Source organism: Podarcis vaucheri, assembly GCF_965113315.1.
Source record: "Podarcis vaucheri genome assembly, chromosome: 17".
Lineage (NCBI taxonomy): Eukaryota > Metazoa > Chordata > Lepidosauria > Squamata > Lacertidae > Podarcis > Podarcis vaucheri.
The window spans coordinates 37738079-37761824 of record NC_138755.1 but is presented as its reverse complement, the minus strand read 5'-3'; the positions used below and the strand labels follow the sequence as shown (position 1 = coordinate 37761824).

The window sequence follows — 23746 nt, the reverse complement described above, 5'->3', positions numbered from 1 at the left end:
GACAGCGCAAGGCTCCACCCATCATTCCAAAGAGAGCCCCCCAATTAATGTGACAACCCCTGCAAACGATGCAGGAATTCAGCCAACCTTGTACAGAAAAGGTCAGCTGTTTAAAATTAAATGCACTTCTCTTTTGCTTTCCAAAATTAAATGGCTTTAGGAGCCCCAGCAAAGCGGGTAGGGAGTGCTCGTTTCCTGTAAGGTGGGGGGATTTTAGCAGACTGGAAAGACCTCTTCCATCCCTGTAATACTGACAGCCTAAATATAAATACTGGAGATAAAATTTAAAAGCAAGCAAGCAGAACTGATAGGGTAGCATAGCAAAGAGGAAGAAAAGCAAGAAAAGCAGAATTCTGCCCCAGTCTGGATTATGGTCACAGAAGTCAGTGCGCATGTTTTCCTGGATTTGTATAATCTATTCTGCAAGACGCAGTGGAGACTGCCATTTCTTTAAGAAATAGGGTTTGTTTTACACAGATTTACACCTTCAATGAAGGGAGCACGGAACATTATGTGCCAAAGGTGTCCTTCCTGGCTACTCTCATAACTTCAGCAAGCTTGGGTCTAAAGTCTTCTCCAGCCAGCACCACATGGCATTCTTCCTGCTTCCTGCTTCTCCTTCCGAGAAAATCCATTGCCAGGAAACTCCTCCCCTTCTGCCTCATTGCCCCCTTCTCCCTCTCCCCCTTCCGAGACTGGTTTCAAAAGGTGACAATTTCCCTGTAACCTACATCATCACTCAACATAACCTTGGCAGAGTCCCAAGGATTTCCCTGTGATGAGCCATCAACACCTTTTGTCATGCTTAACAGCCTCTGTCTCAGGTGTGGCTCTGGCCTGTATTTTCCACTTCACCCTTCCAAAAATCAGCTAAATTCCACCCCTCTGCTAATTTCTAACATTCACTAACTCTCACAGTTACGGATGCCCTTGCACACACACACACACACCCAACTCTGTTACCCCCAGATCTGTAACAGTTTCTTTTGTTTTGATATTTTGCTGGAAATAGATGTTGAGATCAAAGTCAGATAACAGATCTCAGAATGGAAGTCTGCCTACAGATAGATATCAGGCTGTTTCGCAATCCTAACACAGACTGGATAACCTCAATATGTGGTTAAGATGGCCTCCTCTTGATAAATCTGCAGGGAGGTTAAAAGGTAAGAAAACGGGATTTGTTGCCTCAAAGTGGGGGGTGAGCACAGTAGCTCTTAGAAGAACTAGTCACATCCTCAGGGAAGATCAGCCTCCAGTTTAGGCTTTTGAAATGACTTTATTCTCATTGTAATTGCAGAGACATCACCTTGCCAACAAAGGTCCGTATCGTTAAAGCTATGGTTTTCCCAGTAGTGATGTATGGAAGTGAGAGCTGGACCTTAAAGAAGGCTGATCGCCGAAGAATTGATGCTTTTGAATTATGGTGCTGGAGGAGACTCTTGAGAGTCCCATGGACCGCAGGAAGATCAAACCTATCCATTCTGAAGGAAATCAGCCCTGAGTGCTCACTGGAAGGACAGGTCATGAAGCTGAGGCTCCAAGACTTTGGCCACCTCATGAGAAGACTCCCTGGAAAAGACCCTGATGTTGGGAAAGATGGAGGGCACAAGGAGAAGGGGACGACAGAGGATGAGGTGGTTGGACAGTGTTCTTGAAGCTACCAGCATGAGTCTGACCAAACTGCGGGAGGCAGTGGAAGAGAGGAGTGGCTGGCATGCTCTGGTCCATGGGGTCATGAAGAGTCGGACACGACTAAATGACTAAACAACAACAATACCCGCTTTCATCACCGTGATATAACATCTATTGGTGTTCCCCCAAGGTGTTAGTACAGAGACTGTTTCTGTTTCCATGGCAAATGATCTCCACCAGGACTTCTGGGCCTCATGGCAATCTTTACAGACTGCCTTCTTGAGCGGAAGTCACTGCTTTGGTTCTGCTCCTTCCTCCAGAGCAGGTTTCAGATGGTGGTGCTAGGAGCTTGCTGCTCCTTCCATAGCATACAAAGCAGGGCACGACATACTGTTTTATTTGGTGTAGCTACTGGCAAAATAATATTACATCAAATCACTCAAAAATTGGCCGATGTCTCTCCTGTGAGACTGATGGAAGAATGACTGGAACTCAGTGTAAATAAATACAAGATGGGAAACGTTTAGGACTCAGGGCTGCCCTGTTGAGAGGGCCTATCCATCAATCCGCTTGGTCTTCATAGGGCCCTAATTTTCCCATCATGCATTCTTTCAGAGACCTACCATCACAGCATCTCTGCATGCATTGCCACTCAACCCTCCATGTTATTGCTCTGGTAGATTTTCTTTCTTATTTCTGTGCTGCCTTCTACAAAGACAAGTATCAGGCTACACAGATATCTTCTTGACAAAGGGGGTTGGGGGGCAAGAGATACCTTTCTTGATCTTTCTCGTTAGAACCTTGGCAACAAGCATTTGCCAACTGCTAGAGAACTGACTCATTAATTTTTCTGCTCTTGCGCTCACCTTCCCACGTTCAGATTTTTCTCTTTTTCTAATCCAGCCACCAGCTATCCTAATAGCGCCTGGAATGTGACACGGCTCACTGCGTAGGCGAGAGACAGATGGTACCTTTTATCCTTGAACAAATACCATGCAAAATAAAATAGAAAATGCGAGGGGTTTTATTTTTAATGCAAAAGCATTCCTTATAGCAATTCTCTCCTGAACGCCTCCCTGTCTGTCTTGCCTTTGTTCCTCTCTCTATCTTTCTTTCGAGTGATTATGATGATGTCTTTGGTTATGCCGGCTGAAAGTGTGACCCGGTATCTTATCAAATCAAGTCATGCTTCTGTTGTGAGAGATTTTGACCCAGCTGGATCTGTTTTCTCTGGGCAGGGGAGACCGGGGGGGGGGGACACCACAACTTCTTCTGTGTTTACTGAGGAAGCAGCAATCTTTACCAAACAGCCGTGACCCACCGACAGAAACAAATTAACAAACACTGGCAACCCAGTGTGCATGTGCCAATGAATTTTCCATGTAAACTGGGCCATCGTCCATAAAGCTACATGAATCAGATAGCAAATCATATTAGTACCACAAGGCCTATTACATCAATCTCGTAACCCAAATTACAGAGCCGATCTGCATTATTACTCCCAACTTTCAATACAAACACAGCCGAAAGCTCATTAAGCCAAACCTTGTTTATCCAGTTCTCTTTGGACGCTGGATTCACTCTGTGCCTCTCATGCAAATATAACCCTCTGTAAATAAGTATCCCCCCATTTAGCTGAACCTCTGTTAATCCAAATATTTGAAACGAGCGCCCAGACAATTGAATGGATGAAGTTGTGCTGCATTTGATGCAATGGAAGGGTGCCATCTGATTGGAAATAATTAAACAGGCAGCATATGAAGCCACTGAAATTCCAGGGTAGTGACAAATTGAGTCCTACTCTGCTTACACAAAATGCCATCCTGCTGCTGTTGAAAGTCCTTGTAATTTATTGTCATAAGTTGGAGAGGAGGTAGGCTGTATGCCTGAGAGCCTTCTAATTCCTAGATCCAGCAAGGGTTAAAATGTAAAGGAGGACTCAGTTGTTGGAATAGATGCATCAGCTTCTTGGTAATGGCCCCCAAACATGGGCCATAAAGGTAACAAATGTTTAATTTCTGTTAGAATCCAAGGCTGTGGCTTTGGGAGAAGTCCACTCACCTTTTATCCCGTGAGCGGCATTGTAGCCAGTCAGCCAAGCCTCAACAGTTTCCCGGCGTAGGGGTGGAGGTACGCTGCCTTCACCCCACACCACGGCCAGCCACATAATCTGTGCTGGGGACAGCCCAGCCAAACTGCTGCCAGGGTGAGTGTGGCCATGAGCAATTTAATCGCAGTGTGGCCAGTTGGCACCCTCTTCTTGCCTCTTCGTCGGATCACCCTACTCACCCACCCTCTTTTCCTGCTTTGCTCTGATATGACCTTGCTATGGTCATTGTTGATCGCCATGTTGTCGGGGCTGGGTAGGATTTTTTCCCACTTGGCAAATTGGCACCGGCCATTGGGTTTTCGCTTACCTAGTAGCAATCATCACAACTTTTGTGAGGTTAAGCATTCGGTAAGCCTTTGCTTGGTTGGAGGGGAGGTTGTTGTCTTTGCCTGCCCCTCCTCAGAAAGGGTATCCTGTTAAAGGGATCTGGGATGTGAATGCTGTCTGAAGACTGGGCGTAGGTTAGGGCCATGTCACAGCCCCTACAGGGACCCCTCGGGCTGCCACTATCAGTGGTTTACCCTTCTGTGGACTCCCTGCAGATGGGCAGGAGTCGAGATATAGCCTGGCTTCACCACAATACCTAAGCCAGGCATCCCCAATCTGCGGCCCTCCAGATGTTTTGGCCTACAACTCCCATGATCCCTAGCTAACAGGACCAGTGGTCAGGGATGATGGGAACTGTAGTCCAAAACATCTGGAGGGTTGAAGGTTGGGAGTGCCTGACCCTAAGCCAAACTGCTCACATCTGTAACCAATAAAGGTTACAGGTTTGGGCTGGGTGTTCATCAGTATGCAGATGATACCCAGCTCTACCTTTCTTTCAAATCAGAACCAGTGAAGGCGGTGAAGGTCCTGTGTGAGTGCCTGGAGGCGGTTGGAGGATGGATGGCGGCTAACAGATTGAGGCTGAATCCTGACAAGACAGAAGTACTGTTTTGGGGGGACAGGAGGCGGGCAGGTGGGGAGGATTCCCTGGTCCTGAATGGGGTAACTGTGCCCCTGAAGGACCAGGTGCGCAGCCTGGGAGTCATTTTGGACTCACAGCTGTCCATGGAGGAACAGGTCAAATCTGTGTCCAGGGCAGCTGTTTATCAGCTCCATCTGGTACGTAGGCTGAGACCCTATCTGCCTGCGGACTGTCTCGCCAGAGTGGTACATGCTCTGGTTATCTCCCGCTTGGACTACTGCAATGCACTCTATGTGGGGCTACCTTTGAAGGTGACTCAGAAACTACAACTAATCCAGAATGCGGCAGCTAGACTGGTGACTGGGAGCGGCCGCCGAGACCATATAACACCGGTCTTGAAAGACCTACATTGGCTCCCAGTACGTTTCCAAGCACAATTCAAAGTGTTGGTGCTGACCTTTAAAGCCCTAAACGGCCTCGGTCCAGTATACCTGAAGGAGCGTCTCCACCCCCATCAGTCTGCCCGGACGCTGAGGTCCAGCGCCGAGGGCCTTCTGGCGGTTCCCTCATTGCGAGCAGCAAAGCTACAGGGAACCAGGCAGAGGGCCTTCTCGGTAGTGGCGCCCACCCTGTGGAACGCCCTTCCAGCAGATGTCAAAGCGATAGACAACTACCTGACATACAGGAGACATCTTAAGGCAGCCCTGTTCAGGGAAGTTTTTAACGTGTGATATTTTATTGTATTTTTGGTTTTTATGGAAGCCGCCCAGAGTGGCTGGGGAGGCCCAGCCAGATGGGAGGGGTATAAATAATTTATTATTATTATTATTATTATTATTATTATTATTATTATTATTAAGTTGAACCCATAAACCAAAATACTCCTTGTCAGTGTGTTTTATTGCTCTCCTGGGAACTTTGTGGTTCAGGTGCCTTAGCACGCAAGCAAGACCTTCTTGGGGTGTCAATTAGGCCTGAGTGATGTCCACATTTGACTAAATTTCTTCAAGTAATGATGTTTAATCCCCAGTCAGGAAGTATGTAAATTTAGAGGGGCCTGCTGTAATGCTCTCTATGTGGGCCTCCCCTTGGGGTTGATTTGGGCAATGTAGCCGGTACAGAAGGCTGAAACCAGGTTGTTGAGAAGAGTGCTTGGACACACACATATTATTACACTTGTACTGAAGGAACTGCACTGGCTGACAGTCGGCTACCAGGCCATGTTCAAGGTCTTTTTGTTAACATATGAAGCCTTGAACAACTTGGGACCAGGTTACGTTAAGGACCACCTGCCTTAGGGTCAGTTAGATCTGAGGAAATTCTCCTCGCGGTATTGCACCCTACAGAGTAGTGTTATGAGTTTGGAAGAGGGGTCAAGTTGAATGCCTGGGCCTCCTTCTAATTCCTAGAATTGCCAAACTAGCTCCCTGGTGAGGTGATAGCCTAGGCAATGGGCCAATAAGAGAACAAAAGAAGGGGCTGTGTGTGAGATAGGAAATTTGTGGGCTCCCTCCCTTAACTCATGGGTAGTTATCAGTTGAGAGCAGAGAGTTGAAGCGATGTGAGCTGGAAGCAAAGCAAAAGTCTGGGAAGCCAGAGAGATGCAGAGCAATGTTTAATTTCTATTTGAATCCAAGGCTGTGGCTCAGAGGGAAGGAAGGCTTATTGGGGTGTTAATGGTGTGAACCCCTCCATTGCGGGCTCAGGTTGTATATATGTGTAAATAAACCAGTCTCTGCTGTACCTCATTCCAAAGGAAACAGAAACCTTGGGGAAATGCTTGGAACCCCAGGAATCTTGCACCACTTGGGGTGGCATGCGACAATGTCACAGGGCAGTGACCCCAAAATTGGGATTTTCTACCATTGCCCCATTGCAGAGACATCATCTTGCCAACAAAGGTCTGTATAGTCAAAGCTATGGTTTTCCCAGTAGTGATGTATGGAAGTGAGAGCTGGACCATCAAGAAGGCTGATCGCTGAAGAATTGATGCTTTTGAATTATGGTGCTGGAGGAGACTCTTGAGAGTCCCATGGACTGCAAGAAGATCAAACCTATCCATTCTTAAGGAAATCAGCCCTGAGTGCTCACTGGAAGGACAGATCCTGAAGCTGAGGCTCCAATACTTTGGCCACCTCATGAGAAGAGAAGACTCCCTGGAAAAGACCCTGATGTTGGGAAAGATGGAGGGCACAAGGAGAAGGGGACGACAGAGGACGAGATGGTTGGACAGTGTTCTCGAAGCTACCAGCCTGAGTTTGACCAAACTGTGGGAGGCAGTGGAAGACAGGAGTGCCTGGCGTGCTCTGGTCCATGGGGTCACGAAGAGTCGGACACAACTAAACGACTAAACAACAACAACAACCATTGCCCCTCTCCTGTGGAATGTCCTTCCCTCTGACATATGTACAAAGCAACAACCATCAGTTGCTTCAGACGTATTGGGAAGACTGGCCTTTTTGCCCAGGCTTCCCCTGTCCCATAAGACTGGGCCCTGTTTGAACTTCTGTTTTACATGCTTTTGTGTGTTTCTATACAGTGGAACTTCGGTTGTCGAAAGCTTTGGAAGTTGAACATTTCGGCTTTCAAACAACCCAGAACTGAATGCTTCCATTTTCAAACGCACCTTGGAAGTTGAACGGCTTCCTAGGTGTGTTTCTACATTTTTTCAATGAATACTGCCAACCGGCAATTGCAACTCAGTTGTCGAACGTTTCAGAAGTTGAACGGTTTTCCGGAATGGATTACAGTTGACCACCGAGGTTCCACTGTATTGCTGTTTTACAGATTTTAGGTTGTGTTTTTGTTTTAATGATGTATTGTTTGTTTGCCAGACAGTACACACCTTAGAGGTTTTTTTGAAATATTCAGCAGTATATCAACACTTTTAAATGAATAAATAAAGGGAAAGTATTTCACGCAAGGGCCCACAACAATATACGGTTGCTGGTGAGCGTTATGCAGTTATTTCCAATAATGTCTGCTGTCAAACCATTAACAGCTGTGAGCTGAGGTTTTCTTTCATACGCCGTTCAGCAAGATGATGTTCCAGAGTTATAAAAATGATAGCCAAAAAAACCTCACCCGAGTCTTGCCCCTGCACCTTGAACAGCAGTATGTCATGCCAAAAATTTAACAGGTGTCACTTTCCCCATCACTCCACATCAGGTGCAGGGGAGAGCTTTGCCTGTGAAATTTCTGCATGGAAGTCACCTGTTAAAGGCACAGAGGCAGTAAGAAGTGCCAACGCGAGTTGCACACCTGATAGTCCAGCAACCAAGACCCATTTGTTGAAATGAGTGAAGGTGGATGAGAGAGTAGTAAAGGACAATGACTTATTAAAACCACACTTCAATTTGGTTCAATGTCTGCTCATGAGGCAGCAGGACAGATGATGTGTGACAGAGGCTGAGTTCTTGCGATTCTGTGGTGTTTCAGCAAATACAAATTTTATACAGAAGGCTCGATGGTGACAGCTGAGGGGAAAATATGAGTTGTCCTCTCTGCAAGTGATGATTGGCAGCACCTTAAACTTGAGGACTAAAGTGTTGCAGATATTAATATTGCACAGTTTGAAGCAACTGGAAGCATAAGAACGGACTCCTTATGGAATGAATCATTGTCTAGACCCATAAAAATATTATTCAAACTTTTACTGACAGAACTCTTTAAAATAAAACAGAATACATCAAATGATATGTCCAAAGTATCCATACAGTGTCTTGTGCTGTCCAGGTGCAGCATCTTACAAAATATGAAATAATCAAAACAGACCTAGAAGCAGAGAGAGAGAGAGAGAGAGAGAGAGAGAGAGAGAGAGAGAGAGAGATCTGCAGCCTGCATTCAAGCCTCCAGGACAGCGTCTTTTAACATCTTCACTCCATTGAATTTGGGAGAAAAAACTCAAAGGCAACTCCCTTCAAAATGGAGATTTGCAACCCAATACCTTCATCACATGATCTAAGGTTACAACCCTCACATGTTAGCTACCAGAGAAACAACAATCAGTTAGTTAGTTAGTTAGTTAGTTAGTTAGTATGTTAGTTGTTAGTTGTTAGTTGTTAGTTGTTAGTTAATTAGTTGTTAGTTAGCAAGAGCTCAAAGTGCTTTCCGTGCTTCCACTATAGCTCTATGGAAAACCCATGGAGAAAATGTATTAAGGCTATAGTTTCTGAGGGGCTTGGAGTTGGTATGGCTTAGTGCCTTTAATGGCTGCATGAGAGCCAGAAAGTCATATTACCCTGACATGGGACACAAAGCCTGACCCGAGTCAAATGGTGCAGTGTATTTGCTGAAGCTAAGCAGGTCTGAGTCTGATCAAAATCCAGATGGGGGCCAGCTGCCTTTTTTGTGTTATGGAATAATGACATTATATACATGTACTGAATCAGCAGGTGCTTAGTGAGGAAAGCTTCTCCTGGGCTGGATCTAGACACATTTTTTAAAAAAAAATTTCAGGAAAACCCATTGTAAACCTCATAATGGGAAATCGCATTGCCAAAAACCAGAACTCTACAGCACCATCTGGTGTCACAGTGCTATAACACATTTAAAACACTTTTTTTTTTACTGATGTAGCTGAGTCCCTGGTGATTTTCTGCCTCTCCATTGTTAACCAGGCATGGTGAAACCTGTGGTTGTTGAGATGTCATTGGATCTCAGCTCCTACCAGCCCCAGCCAGAATGGCCAGTGAACAGGGATGATGGAAGTTGTAGAGTCAGGTTCCTCATCCCTGTGTTAAAGACAGATACCTCCTGTCCGTATGAAACAACATGGCAATCCTCTGAAAATGTAGACTTTCTTGGTGAAGCTCTTATATTCTTTCCAGTCTGTGTTAAAGCAGGAGGCACGTTCATTAACGATACTTTCCACAAAGACTTCTGTTTAGCTTGCTCATTATAATGATATTCTGAGAACTATTATTAACAGTTATCTACAAGCCCGTGCATATAGCAATGTGGGGTGGGGCTGGAAGCCAAGGAATAACTGCTATTTTTATTTTATGTCAGAATTAATAGAAATTATAAATCTAGGTTCCTGAATTATTCAGCTTTTCCTCTCTCTCTCTCTAATGGACTAAAGACTGTCATTTATTGTCCTGTGTGAGAAAAGACGGGTGCAGCTTAATTCAGCTCTTTTATTTCCTTTCAGTTACTTTTTAAAAAAGAATAAACCACCCACGCTCCCTTGTTCTCTCATTCTCATTCTCCCTCTCTCACCCTCACACACACACACACACACACATGATGTTTTCATATTGTCCTAAAGGGGGGCAGAGTAGTCTTAAACATTCTAAAAGTAGGTGAGGTTCAGACTGGCAGACATATTTTTTAATGCAGATAAACACTGTGCTTTGTGAGTGACAGGCAGCAATCAACAGGTGAAGCGGTCCATGTCAAAAACCTTGGCCTCTCACGGCGGCAAGAGCCACTCAAATTCAGTTTACTAGTTGAAAGCTGGAGCTGCTGAATCCACTCCAGAAATAATATGAACAAACTGGATTAATTTCCTGGATGACTTCTGGAAATCAGAAGAGTCAGTTCATAAGCCTTCAGGAAGAAGAAGAAGAAGAAGAAGAGTAGCAGTAGAAGTAGTAGTAGTTTGGATTTGATATCCTGGAGGAGTCTCAAAGCGGCTAACATTCTCCTTTCTCTTCCTCCCCCACAACAAACACTCTGTGAGGTGAGTGAGGCTGAGAGACTTCAGAGAAGTGTGACTGGCCCAAGGTCACCCAGCAGCTGCATGTGGAGGAGCAGGGAATCAAACCCAGTTCACCAGATTACGAGTCCACTACTCTTAACCACTACACCACACTGGAATGAAGTTTGTTCCATTGTTCCTTCTGTGTCTTAAGACCACTAATACTGCAAATGGGTCATTCAGATTTTGTAAACGGGGCACTGGCATTTTTCAAAACTTATTGAAATTTACTCACAAAGTGTAAATCCAGATTGGAGTCAATGGGAATAACAGCTGGATGTTGATGATGATGATGATGATTTACCACCCTGCATCCGTAGAACTCAGGGTGTTTCACAGCATAAAAATGACATCCAGTGGACCAATGCCATAATAAACATTCAGTGCCATAATAAACATTCATTGGAAATCACCCTTAAACTCTCAGTGTGCAACCCACATCCTACTGATGCCAATGATGGCCAGGCTGCCAATTATTTTAAATGGAGCTGATTACACCTCGAGATATTCCCCTTTAAATTTCCTAACCCTATTCATACACACACCCCACTGCCACATTTACCGTATTTTTCGCACCATAGGGCGCACCGGACCATAGGGCGCACCCAGTTTTTAGGGGGGGAAATCCAGAAAAAAATCTTTTTCCCCCCCAGCCCCAAAGAGCAGCGTACAGGGTGCGCACAACCTCTCCCTGCCGGAGGGGTTGCGCGCAGCTATGGAGCAAGCCAAGTTTTGGCTTCCCCTTTAGCCCCATGCAGCCTCTCCTTGCCGGGAGACGCTGCGCAGGGCTAAAGAAGCCATAGCCCCGTGCAGCCTCTCCTTGCGGAGGGGCTGCGCGCAGCTATGGAAGAAGGCAAGGCAGCGAGCGGGATGGATCCTGCTCGCTGTTTTGCCTTCCCCTTTAGCCCCGCGCAGCGTCTCCGCAAGGAGAGGCTGCACGGGGCTATGGGAGAAGGCAAGGCAGCGAGCGGGATGGATCCCGCTCACTGTTTTGCCTTCCCCTTTAGCCCCGCGCAGCGTCTCCGCAAGGAGAGGCTGCACGGGGCTATGGGAGAAGGCAAGGCAGCGAGCGGGATGGATCCCGCTCGCTGTTCTGCCTTCCCCTTTAGCCCCGCGCAGTGTCTCCTTGCCGGGAGACGCTGCGCAGGGCTTTCCTGGCTTTTCTGGGAGGTGGGGGAATTCCCCCACCTCCCGCAAAACCGGCAGAAGCCGCGCGCACTTTAAAAGGGCTGCACGGCTTCTCCTGGCTTTCCTGGGAGGGGGGAGAAGGGACTGATGCGGCCAGTCAGTCCCTTCTCCCTCCTGTGGAAAAGCCCGCAAGAGCGCACGGAGCTTGTGTGCGGCTCTTGGGGGCTTTTCCCGTCTGCGTCCCCCCCTGCATTCGCTCCATAGGACGCACACACATTTTCCCTTGCTTTTTAGGAGGGAAAAAGTGCGTCCTATGGTGCGAAAAATACGGTATATTCTGTTCTGGAAAATTCCTCCCTACGTATTGCCACCACCTAGGAAATCAAGTTTCACATCCGAGTTTCTGACACAAGAATTGCAGTCTTGAACCCAAAGGAGACAGGCAGTTGGCATTTCACACACATCTGTGTTATATATAGCCAACAGGTTTGACAAATACGTTTGACTTAGGAGGGGGATGTAAGACTAGTGGCCGGTAATGACACAATCCATTCCCCAGCCTCCAGATGAATTGTTTGCTCCAGTCTAATAGATAGCTGCCAAGAGTTCCCAGCCACATTTTTGTGCTCTTTTAGCAATGACAGACAGACAGACAGAAAGAAAGCACTTTACTGCCCACTCCACTCACCGCCATCTTTTCATTTCTTCTAAAAGGAGAAAACTAGCTTATACCTGTTTCCCACCCACTCCTTTGGGTAACTTCTGCCAGTTTCACCTGCTAATAAGAAGCCTGGCACTTACTAAACCCTCACAATCCATCTTCTCCATGCCTTCTCCATGGCAGGCTAGCAATCAAAACACCACCCATGCGGCCATTTACAGTTCAAAGTACCAACTGGATTCATTGGCGAGCAAGGTTGCCAATGTGATAAAATTTATTTCGCCAATGTGATAAAATTTATTTCACTCATATTGCTGTGCGAACCCCAGTCTCTGTGGTGGTGAGAGACCCCAGGAATTCCAGCACCGACCCAGGGTTCCGTTTCCTTGCAAAGAAGGTCAATGGAGACTAGTGTGTTCAGGATGTATGGCTTTGTTCACACATGTATGCAACTTGAGCATAGGATGGAGGGACTCGCAGCGCCACACTCCAGCAAACCTTGCTTCCCAATTAGGTTTCCAAGGAAGAAGCTTTGGCTCCAGCACAGAGCAACGCATAACTCTGTCTCCAGCTTCCAGCATCAGTCACAACTCACCACACAGCCTCTCTTGGCCTGCTGTTGGATGAGAGCTACATACTCTCCAACATTTCTCTGATGAAAATAGGGATGTCCTATTCCATCATCATCATCATCACTATTATATTATTATTATTATTATTATTATTATTATTATTATTATTATTCCCTGCCAATCTGACTGGGTTGCCCCAGACACTCTGGTTGGCTTTCAAGACACATAAAAACATAATAAAACAATAAACTTTAAAAACTCCCCTATTATAGGGCTCACTTCATGTGTCTTCTAAAGATTGTACAGTCATACCTTGGAAGTCGAACGGAATCTGTTCCGGAAGTCCGTTCGACTTTCAAAACGTTTGAAAACCAAATTGCAGTTTCTGTTTGGCTGCAGGAAGCTCCCTGTCAGTCGTTCGGGTTCCAAAAGAACGTTCACAAACCAGAACAATTACTTCCGGGTTTGCCGCGTTTGGAACCAAAACGTCCAAGTTCCAGGGCATTCAACAACCAAGGTATGACTGTATAGTTACTTATCCCCTTGGCTCGGGGGTCACATAACTCCATACACTCCAACATTTCTCCAGTGAAAATAGGGAGGTCCTAAGGAAAAGTGTGACATTCCAGGATCAAATGAGAAACCAGAACAGCTTCTGTAAATCTGGGACTGTCCCTTGGAGGGTCTGGAGCTAATCTATACTAAAGTTGAATCCTGATAAGCAAAAGGCACTGGGGGTGGGTGGTTCCCGAGACCAGAAACTGGGAAATTCACCTGTTGTAGATGGGGTTGACATCAGTCTGAAAGCATAGGTGTACGATCTAGGGTGCTCCCGGAAGCGCAAGTTACCTGAGTGGCAAGGAACATCTATTGCTAGCTTTGGCAGGAAGCCAGCTTACATCCACTCCTGGACAGAGAAAGCCTAGATACTGTGACCTGTGCATTGGTAGCCTCACAATTAGATTGCTATAACATGCTGTTTCTTGGAATACCCTTATTCAGAAGCTGCAGCTAGCGCAGAAAGCTAGATTGCTCAATGGGGCACATATAACACCTGCCGAAAATTTAGTCTTCTGCACACGGCTATTAAAAGTTCAGGAGCCCTGTCTTCTTTTGCATCTGGCCACCCTAGGTACAAAATCAGCCAGTGCCAAATTGGGTAGCCTTATCTGGTGCTTAGAGGCCTAGGTGTTATGTCCCCCTAAATGCAATCTCTGTGGGTGGCTGCAGCTTTCGCTTTTGAAAATGTTATCTGCTCATCTTAACCAGGCTGAATCATGTTGTACAATTTTGTATTGCAATGCAAACATTTTTTAAAGGGCAGAATGAAAATGGAGCAGGCACGAGCAATGCTCAGCAGTCGACTCTGCAGCATTGTATTAGGTCAAGGCTATCTGGCTAAAGCGATGGATTTGCTCAGTCAAGTGCAGGAGTTAGCATTGCTTTGTTACCGGGCGGAAGGGCTGCTTCTTTATCTTCCTCTATTTTTAGTCAAATAACCTGGAAGGAAACGCAGCTTTTGGGTTTAGACGCTCACATCCCTGCCAGCGCTTTCATGGGAGTGGAACGCTTTGGCAACGACGCCAAATGCAGAATTAACGTTTTGCTGGTGCTGTGGCGAAGTCCTGAAAACCGTGCACATTCACAGATAATTTAGCACCATTATCGTGCCATTTAGGGTGAGCTCACAGATCTTTAGGGCTGCCAATGGCACTCCAGAGTTCCCTCTCTTTTTCCGCACAGTTAAAACCAACAAAGCAGGAAAGGGAGTAAGATGCAGCAATGGGGCAGCAAAGACAGAGGGACTCTTGCATCCTTATCAGAGGGAGCAGATAAGGCTGGGGACCTGCCAGACCTGCCAGTTATTTTTGACTTTAAAGTCCTTTATGAAACAGTGACTGCAGGGGCATAAGAGCCCACTGCTGTTGCTAAGTGTTCAGGGGGCGGGTATATGTTTACGGGGGGGGGGGATGCAAGGTGGTAGCTAAGGTAGGGAGGCAGCTCTGTCAGCACCATGCAGATGTATGGCTCACAGCATGGCCAGGAATTGTGGGAATTGTCATCCAACCCATGTGGAGGGCCACAGGTTCCAAATCTCTTCTCTAACACGGCCTAAGGGAGCCATGTCCAGTAATTTCAGCAGGTAGACCTTTATTGAATACAACCCATCAGAGAGGTCTCAGCATTAGATCATTGAAGGGGGGTCATGGTTGGCAGGGGGTTGGACTCGATGGCCCTTGTGGTCTCTTCCAACTCTATGATTCTATGATGGTTCAAGTAGTGGCGTTGCATCAGTCGCTGCCACATGTTACATGAGCACACTGGGCAGGGGGTGCCTGACCAGCCCTTGCCACTGACACCACCAGAATGACCCCACTCCCACTAGGGCAGGCATGCCCAACAGGTCAACCCTCCCCCCAAAAAGCTCAACAACTGTGGCCTGTTGTTGTTGTTTATTTCCCAGTAAGCCTTCACCTTACTACAAGACCACCACAGGACGTACCTGACCTCTTGGTACTGACATCACTGTGAACTGTTGTTTAGTCATTTAGTCGTGTCTGACTCTTCGTGACCCCATGGACCAAAGCACGCCAGGCACTCCTGTCTTCCACTGCCTCCCGCAGTTTGGTCAAACTCATGCTGGTACATTCGAGAACACTATCCAACCATCTCGCCCTCTGTCGTCCCCTTCTCCTTGTGCCCTCCATCTTTCCCAACATCAGGGTCTTTTCCAGGGAGTCTTCTCTTCTCATGAGGTGGCCAAAATATTGGAGTCTCAGCTTCAGGATCTGTCCTTCCAGTGAGCACTCAGGGCTGATTTCCTTCAGAATGGATCAGTTTAATCTTCTTGCAGTCCATGGGACTCTCAAGAGTCTCCTCCAGCACCACAATTCAAAAGCATCAATTCTTTGGTGATCAGCCTTCTTTATGTTCCAGCTCTCACTTCCTTACATCACTACTGGGAAAACCATAGCTTTAACTATATGAACCTTTGTTGCCAAAGTGATGTCTCTGCTTTTTAAGATGCTGTCTAAGTTTGTCACTGCAACTGTGGTCTACCCTCCCCTAAAGAAGGCTCAACAACTTTGGTCAACCCTCCTCTAAGAAACGCTCAACAACTTTTTTGGACTACCCTCCCCTAAAAGAAGCTCAACAAGTTTGATCAATCCTGCCCTTAAAAAAGCTCAACAGCTCCTGGCAATGACAATGGGGAGATCACAGCCGGTCTTTTTATACTGTGAGTAGATTGCAGTCTCTTGGGAGTTGGACATGCCTGCACTAGGGCAAAGTGGGGCCGCACTGAGCCACCTGCCCAACTGTGCAGGGGGCAGCCTGGCCAGCCATCTGTGGGATGTAAAACTGCAGTCAAGTACAACAGTCCTACAGTGGACATGTTAGGGGATGTTTTGTACCACTCAGGAGAAGACTTCCTGTTTCCTCCTGAGCTGGGACAGACTTGAAGAGGGTGTGGTCTGTTGTGCTAACATGGAGGAGCACATGGCCTCCATGTTCTGATCAGTGTGTCTTCTCCATTTTGTATGTTGCTGTGTGTTTGGAGAAGTGACTGCTTAGTCGCAGTCACTTGGGACTAACTTCTTTATGGCATAGTTCTAGTTGTTATGTAACCTAAGCCTGCCTTCAGGGATAGGTCTGTGAACCTGAATGAATCGGTGACTAAACTACTTTTATATTAACATTAATCAGATTCTTGTGTTTATTCTTTTTCAGAGGGATTAGAAGGGATTTTACCAGGAAGGAACCTTTAATAGTAAGGCTCAGATGAGTCAGCAACAAGCTGATCGCAGCGTAATTTAAAAAGGGGGATGTTTGGAACTCTGCTAGAATATGGAACTTGCTAGCGCAAGTTAGGAAGTATGTCATTAAATAATATATCCTGTCCTGCCTCCCTAATCATCCCCACATCATTGCGGCCCTTGGTGGGCACAGAGGAGCACTGGGCCAGGCCACACTGGGAGCGCCTGTGGGGGGCACCTAGTTCCCGTCCCCTTGAAAATTTGTGCCTGGGACACAATTTTTTAAATTTACTGCATGCTGTACACTAAAAGAGAATTATATGAAAATGATGTATCAGTGGTATTTGACCCCTACTAAATTAGCAAAAATGTATAGGACAAGCACAAATATCTGCTGGAAATGTAAAGAAAAAGAAGGTACCTTTTATCATATGTGGTGGACTTGTAAGGTAATAAAATCTTTCTAGGAGATGATATATAATGAAATGAAAAATATGCTTAAAATAGTTTTTGTCAAGAAACCAGAAACCTTTTTATTAGAAATTACAGGTACCGACATACCAAAGAAGCAGAAAAGACTTTTTATGTATGGAACAACAGCCACCTGGGTGCTATTAGATGATGGACTCTGCAGAGATGGCAAAATTGACTGGAAACCTCAGAACCAAGACGACAAAAACTTTATAAAAGAATGGGAGAAAAATTATAAGTTATTTAGGAGACCACTGTAAGCAGATGGAAACAAAGGCAGGATCTTGATTTCACTTGTAGTGTAAAATTTACAATGGATAATATGGTTTGATATTTAAAAAAAACTGGAGTATGGATGAATACACAGTACTAGATGTTCAAAATGAGACCCCCATGGAGGGGATGAGGGGAAGTCTTGAGATTCGGAGAATCTCTTTATATAGATATACGGTACTTTTTATTCTTTGTTTATTTGTATTTTGTATCTGTAAAAACCAATAAAAATGAGAGAGAGAGAGAGAGAGAGAGAGAGAGAGAGAGAGAGAGAGAGAGAGATTTTTTAAAAAATGTGACTGGGGCCATGGCCACCCTGTACCCCCATGCTATGCCCATGCTTTCAAGGCCTGAATTTCCTAGCCAGCAAGGTGGGGGCTCTGTTTGCTCAAAACCTCTGAAGGGTACCTGATCCTACAATGAATGGAAGTGAAAAGAATAAAACCTTCAGAGGAAAGATCCACTTGGAAATCGCCTCTATAGACCAATGGTAGCTTAAAATTCCAGATGTTGTTTTTTTCAGAAGGGGAAACTTTAATGAACTGAGCTGAATTTAGTCAGCTGTAACAACAGAGTCCTTGCATCCTCCCCTGTTTGCCTGCCTTTCCCCTGTTATGCAAAAGTTCTATTTATGTGCAGCTTTCAAGGTCGATTTAAAGTCAGGCTTAGGAAGATATCACGCAATGCTGCCTTCCCCAAAAATCTTCTTTCTGCCTGGAAGCCTCCAGACAAAATGTCTGAAAAGAGGCTCTGCTAGCAGACTCGGCTAGCCTCGAGTCCTGGTCGAAAGCCGGAGCGCAAAGCTACAAAGATTAGTTCCTAGGAGAACTCTCTGGGATGATTCAGCTCGCCTAGAGAGACAAAAGGATTAAGCCATTCGAGGTAACACATCGCTAAGGTAGATTGTAAAAACGGTCAGGAGTTTAATTCCTGTAGGCTGGCAGAGGACTCCAAGATAGGATTCCAACTGACAAAATAATGGCTTGCAGGATCCCAGGGACAGATCTGAGGAGAATGAAAAGAATGCCGTCCATTCATTCTGTAGTGTGGGTATCAAGTAGCTTGGGCAGTGGTATTTTCCCACATATTCAGCTCATATTCACTGAGAGCCAGTGTGGTGTAGTGGTTAAGAGCGGTAGACTCATAATCTGGTGAACCGGGTTCAATTCCCTGCTCCTCCACATGCAGCTGCTGGGTGACCTTGGGCCAGGCACACTTCTCTGAAGTCTCTCAGCCCCACTCACCTCACAGAGGGTTTGTTGTGGGGGAGGAAGGGGAAGGAGATTGTTAGCTGCTTTGAGACTCCTTCGGGTAGTGATAAAGCAGGATATCAAATCCAAACTCTTCTCTCTTCCTAACACACACCAAGGGTAGCCTCTGCGATACCTCCCAGTTTGCTAAAAGTGTTGAGAGTTGCTGGGAGATCTTCATTCCCCCCACAGAACTACAATTCTCGAGAGTGGCTGGGCAGCCTTCTTCCCCAGGACCGCTGGAAATTGTAGCTCTAGCAGGGAAATGGGGGCCTCCTAACAACTTTCGGCACCCTTAGCAAACTGCAGTTCCCGGAATCCTTTGGGGAAGCCACGACTGTTTAAAGTGGCATCATAGTGCTTTTCCCCCCCTTTACGTTTTCAGCAGGTATTTGCATTCTATGGAACAAGTACGAATACCTGCTGGAAATGTAAAGAAAAAGAAGGTACAGTGGTACCTCAGGGTAAGTACTTAATTCGTTCTGGAGGTCCGTTCTTAACCGGAAACTGTTCTTAACCTGAAGCGCCACTTTAGCTAACGGGGCCTCCTGCTGCTGCCGCGCTGCCGGAACACAATTTCTGTTCTCATCCTGAAGCAAAGTTCTTAACCCGAGGTAATATTTCTGGATTAATGGAGACTGTAACCTGAAGCGTATGTAACCTGAAGCGTATGTAACCCGAGGTACCACTGTACCTTTTATCATATGTGGTGGACGTGTAAGGTAATAAAAGCTTTCTGGGAGATTATATATAATGAATGGGGGGTGGAATTTTTAAAATAACCTTTGTTAAAAAAAAACCAGAAACATTTTTATTAGGAATTATAGGTACTAGCATCCCAAAGGAGCAAAATAAACTTTTTATGTACGGGACAATAGTAGTAGCCGCTCAGATGCTACTAGCCCAGAGACGGAAAAAGATAAAGTCCCTACCAGAGAGGAAGGGCAAACTAAGCTGATGGACTACGCTGAAATAGCAAAGCTGACTGGAAAACTCAGGAACCAAGAGGACAAAAACTTTTTAAAAGATTGGGAAAAATTTGTAACTTATCTAGGAGACTACTGCAAGCAGATGGAAATACTAGCAGGATTTGAAACCCATTTGTAATGTAACAAATTCTGTGTACAATATGGATGGATATAAAATATAGAATATGGAATAAAATGCAGTTGTAAATGTGGACAATAGGACCCATGGAGGGGGTGGCTGGTAATCTCTGTATAAAGGTAAAGGGGACCCCTGACCGTTAGGTCCAGTTGTGGCTGACTCTGGGGTTGCGGTGCTCATCTCGCTTTATTGGCCGAGGAAGCCAGCGTACAGTTTCCGGGTCTTGTGGCCAGCATGACTAAGCCGCTTCTGGCGAACCAGAGCAGCGCACGGAAATGCCGTTTACCTTCCCGCCGGAGCGGTACCTATTTATCTACTTGCACTTTGATGTGATTTTGAACTGCTAGGATGGCAGGAGCAGGGACTGAGCAACGGGAGCTCACCCCGTCGCGGGGATTCGAACCACCGACCTTCTGATTGGCAAGTCCTGGGCTCTGTGGTTTAACCCACAGCACCACCCGCGTCCCACTAATCTCTGTATAGGGATATGTATTTGGAATGTTATAAATTCATATTTGTAAAACCAAATAAATATGATTTTTTTTAAAGAAGATGTGCCTACCTTCTGGAGTAACACTACCAGCCCCACTCCAAGACCAGCCCTGTTCTGTGTTCCTGGGCACTCGCTACCCCCCAGAACTGCCATTGCAGGGCAAAACTGCACACCTTCCCATGCTTCCTTTTCAGCCACACACAAACACACACCCAGGAAAGGAAGAGATCTCAACAGGAAGTTTGATAATAAAGGCTGTGGCGGTTTTAGGCAGCAATTTAAAGTGCATTACTGTGACAAGGGAGATTAAGTCATTATCCTGTTACTCTTTAAATATCTGTTTGTAAGGCTATTGTTTTATGGCTGGAAATAGATGTTTTATTTGTCACCCCTCTGTCCCAAATGGGTGCTTAACGCCTTTCCGGTTTCAACTGATCAAGACGGCAAACGTGAAAACCGCAAAATGCTCTTGTTGCTGTTGAACATATGGAAGGATGACACAGCTGACAAAGGACAGCCTAGCCGCCGGGAGCAAGGAGAGGGATTTCTGTGTCATGGCTAGCAGGCTAGAGACAAGGCTGCCTCCCATTTCAAACAGGCGGAAGGGGGACTGTCACCAGAAAGGCAGGCTGATGCAAAGCCAAGCCAGCACTGAGCAGGTGGACTTCTGCATGCTGACAAGCAAGGCAAGAGATCTGGTAGCGGCTTAGTCCTCCTGGTTCAAGAGGCAAGACTTGGATTAAGAAATAAGCCCGAACACTGGGCTTTATAAAATAAACCTCATTGCCTTACCCACTCTGTGTAAATCGTTAATGTTGCCAGTGGAAGTTCTCTCCCAGATCCGGCCTCTTGTGTAGAAAACAAATTCTCATCACGAAAAAATAAGATTTAAAGCTTTACTTGCACAAACTTGGTTTAAAGGTAAAAGTAAAGAGGTCCCTGACCATTAGGTCCAGTCGTGGCCGACTCTGGGGTTGCGGCGCTCATCTCACTTTATTGGCCGAGGGAGCCGGCATACAGCTTCCGGGTCATGTGGCCAGCATGACTAAGCCGCTTCTGGTGAACCAGAGTAGCGCACGGAAACGCCGTTTACCTTCCCGCCAGAGCGGTACCTATTTCTCTACTTGCACTTTGACGTGCTTTCGAACTGCTAGGTTGGCAGGAGCAGGGATCAAGCAATGGGAGCTCACTCTGTCACGGGGATTTGAACCGCTGACCTTCTGATCAGCAAGTCCTAGGCTCTGTGGTTTAACCCACAGCGCCACCCGCGTCCCTAAACTTGGTTTAAACATTACAAAAACAATAAACGATGCCTTGTCTCAGCTACACCTTTCTATTCTTACATCTACTGATCCCAGTAAAAGGCTCAAGAACGTATCTTTGCCCAAAACCAATTTTTTCAGCTTAAAAATCAAAAGAACTCTGTCTCCCTCTTCTTCCAGCTTGCTACATCTTGGTGAACGCCCAGGGAGATCTCTGCGTGCTTGCAAAACAAACTTGTGGCTCAGAGTAGTGTGGGCTACTTCATTAACGTAAGTAAACTCTCTGAAAGCCTGTGATTCAGTCGCAAAAACTTAGCTTACCCCAGCTTTGCAATGGAAAAATACTAGCCTTTGTACATTTGTTCAAATACCCCATATCACTCAACTGTCCCGATTTGAGCGGCACATCACTGATTCACAGAAGCTGCCTTCTTCTGTTTGAATTCTGGAATGTTCCACTTCCACCTCCTCACCTTCGCTGCCTCTTCCTGGGTGGCCGGGACAGCCTCCGCCTTGGACACCCCCACACAGCCGGAAGTGGGCGCAGCACATCTGGAAGTAGACACATCGCTTCTGCCAGCGAAGAGGAATAGGCCTTGAGAAGGCTATGAGAAGACCTACTGATGAAGCCAACCACCACTGAGGCAGCAGAGGACAGACAGCGGAGGTTGTCAGGAGCTCGTCCTACACTCGAGTAGGACTGGCAGAGACACATACCCGACTGGCATGTTCCCTCCCTCCTGGTCAATCGTTCGGGAGTTTCAAAAGCTTTCTTCTGCCTAAACATCACAGCGACCAATGCCAACAGACACCGGCACACTTAGGGATCCGCAGAGTCTTCTCAGCTCGCATGACAGACCTCAACAACTTCAGCATTTTGGCTAATCTACTTTATTTACATATCAACACACACGGAGCACTGCCACATGGCTCCCTCTCTCTCTAGCATCAGACAGCAAAGAGCACAGCTTTGAGTGGGTGGGAGAAAGAGCAAGGAATTTGGGGCGGGTGGGGGGTCTAGAAAGAGCCTGTGCTCCCTGATTGGCTGGGATGGCCTATGTGGCTAATCCAGGAAGGGGAAGGATGCAATTCTGGAGGAGTTGTGTTGGTGTAGGACTTGCAGCCAAGAAGAGAAAGAACAGAGGAACAGGTGAAAAAGTGATTTAGTTTCACAATAAAGAATTTTGACAATATTCAAATTGTCAAATTCAATATTCAAATATTGAGGTTCTATATTTGGCCCAAAAAGCAAAACTAGAAAATATTCGGTGTAGTCCTAAAACTTACTATTGCCTAGCAGAATACCGAGGGGTTGGTATTCATAAGAGGTACCACTTTCTAGCCAAGCATTGCAATATGTATTAATTTTTTCCATGGTAATTCAAGTTAATTCAGTGTGTTTCTTTCTCCCTCTAGTGGCTAAGTTGTGCAAAAGTACTCGGTAGCCCCACAACCCTTGAGGCTACCTAGGCTTTTAACTTGGAACAATGTTCTTTGATGCCATTTCAGTTCCCTCTTCACCAAGCAGTGGGACACTCAAGACAGGAGTCTTTTCCTTCAGGGAAGAAAGCAGGATTTGCCTATGAACAGGGAAGGGAGGAATTTACAAGTAAATACAATCAGCAGGGATGGTGTGATTATTGATCTTAACAAACAAAAAAATGCAGGGTGTGAAGAAATATTTATTTTGCCTTTCCTGAGTTTCCTACTAATCCATTTCATTGAGTGACCACAACTTCTGGTGTTATTAATGGGAGGAGGAGGGGAAAAAACTCTCTTTGTCCACCGTGAATCCAATTGAAAGGCCAGTTGAATGATTTTCCTGAGAGTTTGTGAAGGAGGTTTATCCGCACTTGCCTGAAGACTGAAGAATGCATTCAGCTTCTCTGGTGTGAATACAGAGAAAGTTTTTTTAAAGAAGTAAAAAGTGAAAAAGAGTTCAGGAAAAAGCAGAAAGCACAAGCGGTCTCAATGCGTCATCCAAGCTATCAAGTAAACATCACCAAATCTGAATCAAGGTAAAGTGATATAGCCTGGAGTTGGGATGCCAGTAAATTGAAAACCTTGTAGCAGGGAATTCCACAGGTTACTTTCAACAAGGCTTCTAAAATCTTTATCCCACTTGATATATGTCTTGGAAATGGAGGGTAAGTATGTGCTGTTGTTTTAAACTTTTATATTTATAATGGGTTTTTTTTAAAAAAAAAAAGAAGAAGTTTTTCTATATGAAACTTTTATGGAGGGTTGTGGGGTTTTTTTACAATTTTTTTATTGGTTTTTACCATTTACATTTATATTTACATTTGTATCATAATCAGACTGTAAAGGATTCACTGAATCCTTGCACTTCCCTCTGCCCCTCTACTGTTTCCGTCAGAATTCTTTTTTTTTTCCAACTGCATCTTATAAAATTCTCCATTT

The 23746-nt window shown here is 45.7% G+C and overlaps 1 long non-coding RNA gene across 1 annotated transcript; it reads left to right on the top strand.

The window, feature by feature from the left end:
* The first annotated feature begins 13162 nt into the window (after positions 1 to 13162).
* On the top strand, positions 13163 to 23511 carry LOC309522142. The gene is made up of 3 exons (XR_014214901.1): positions 13163 to 13231; positions 21506 to 21595; positions 22835 to 23511. It is a non-coding gene; the product is annotated as an uncharacterized lncRNA (long non-coding RNA).
* Positions 23512 to 23746: the final 235 nt, after the last annotated feature.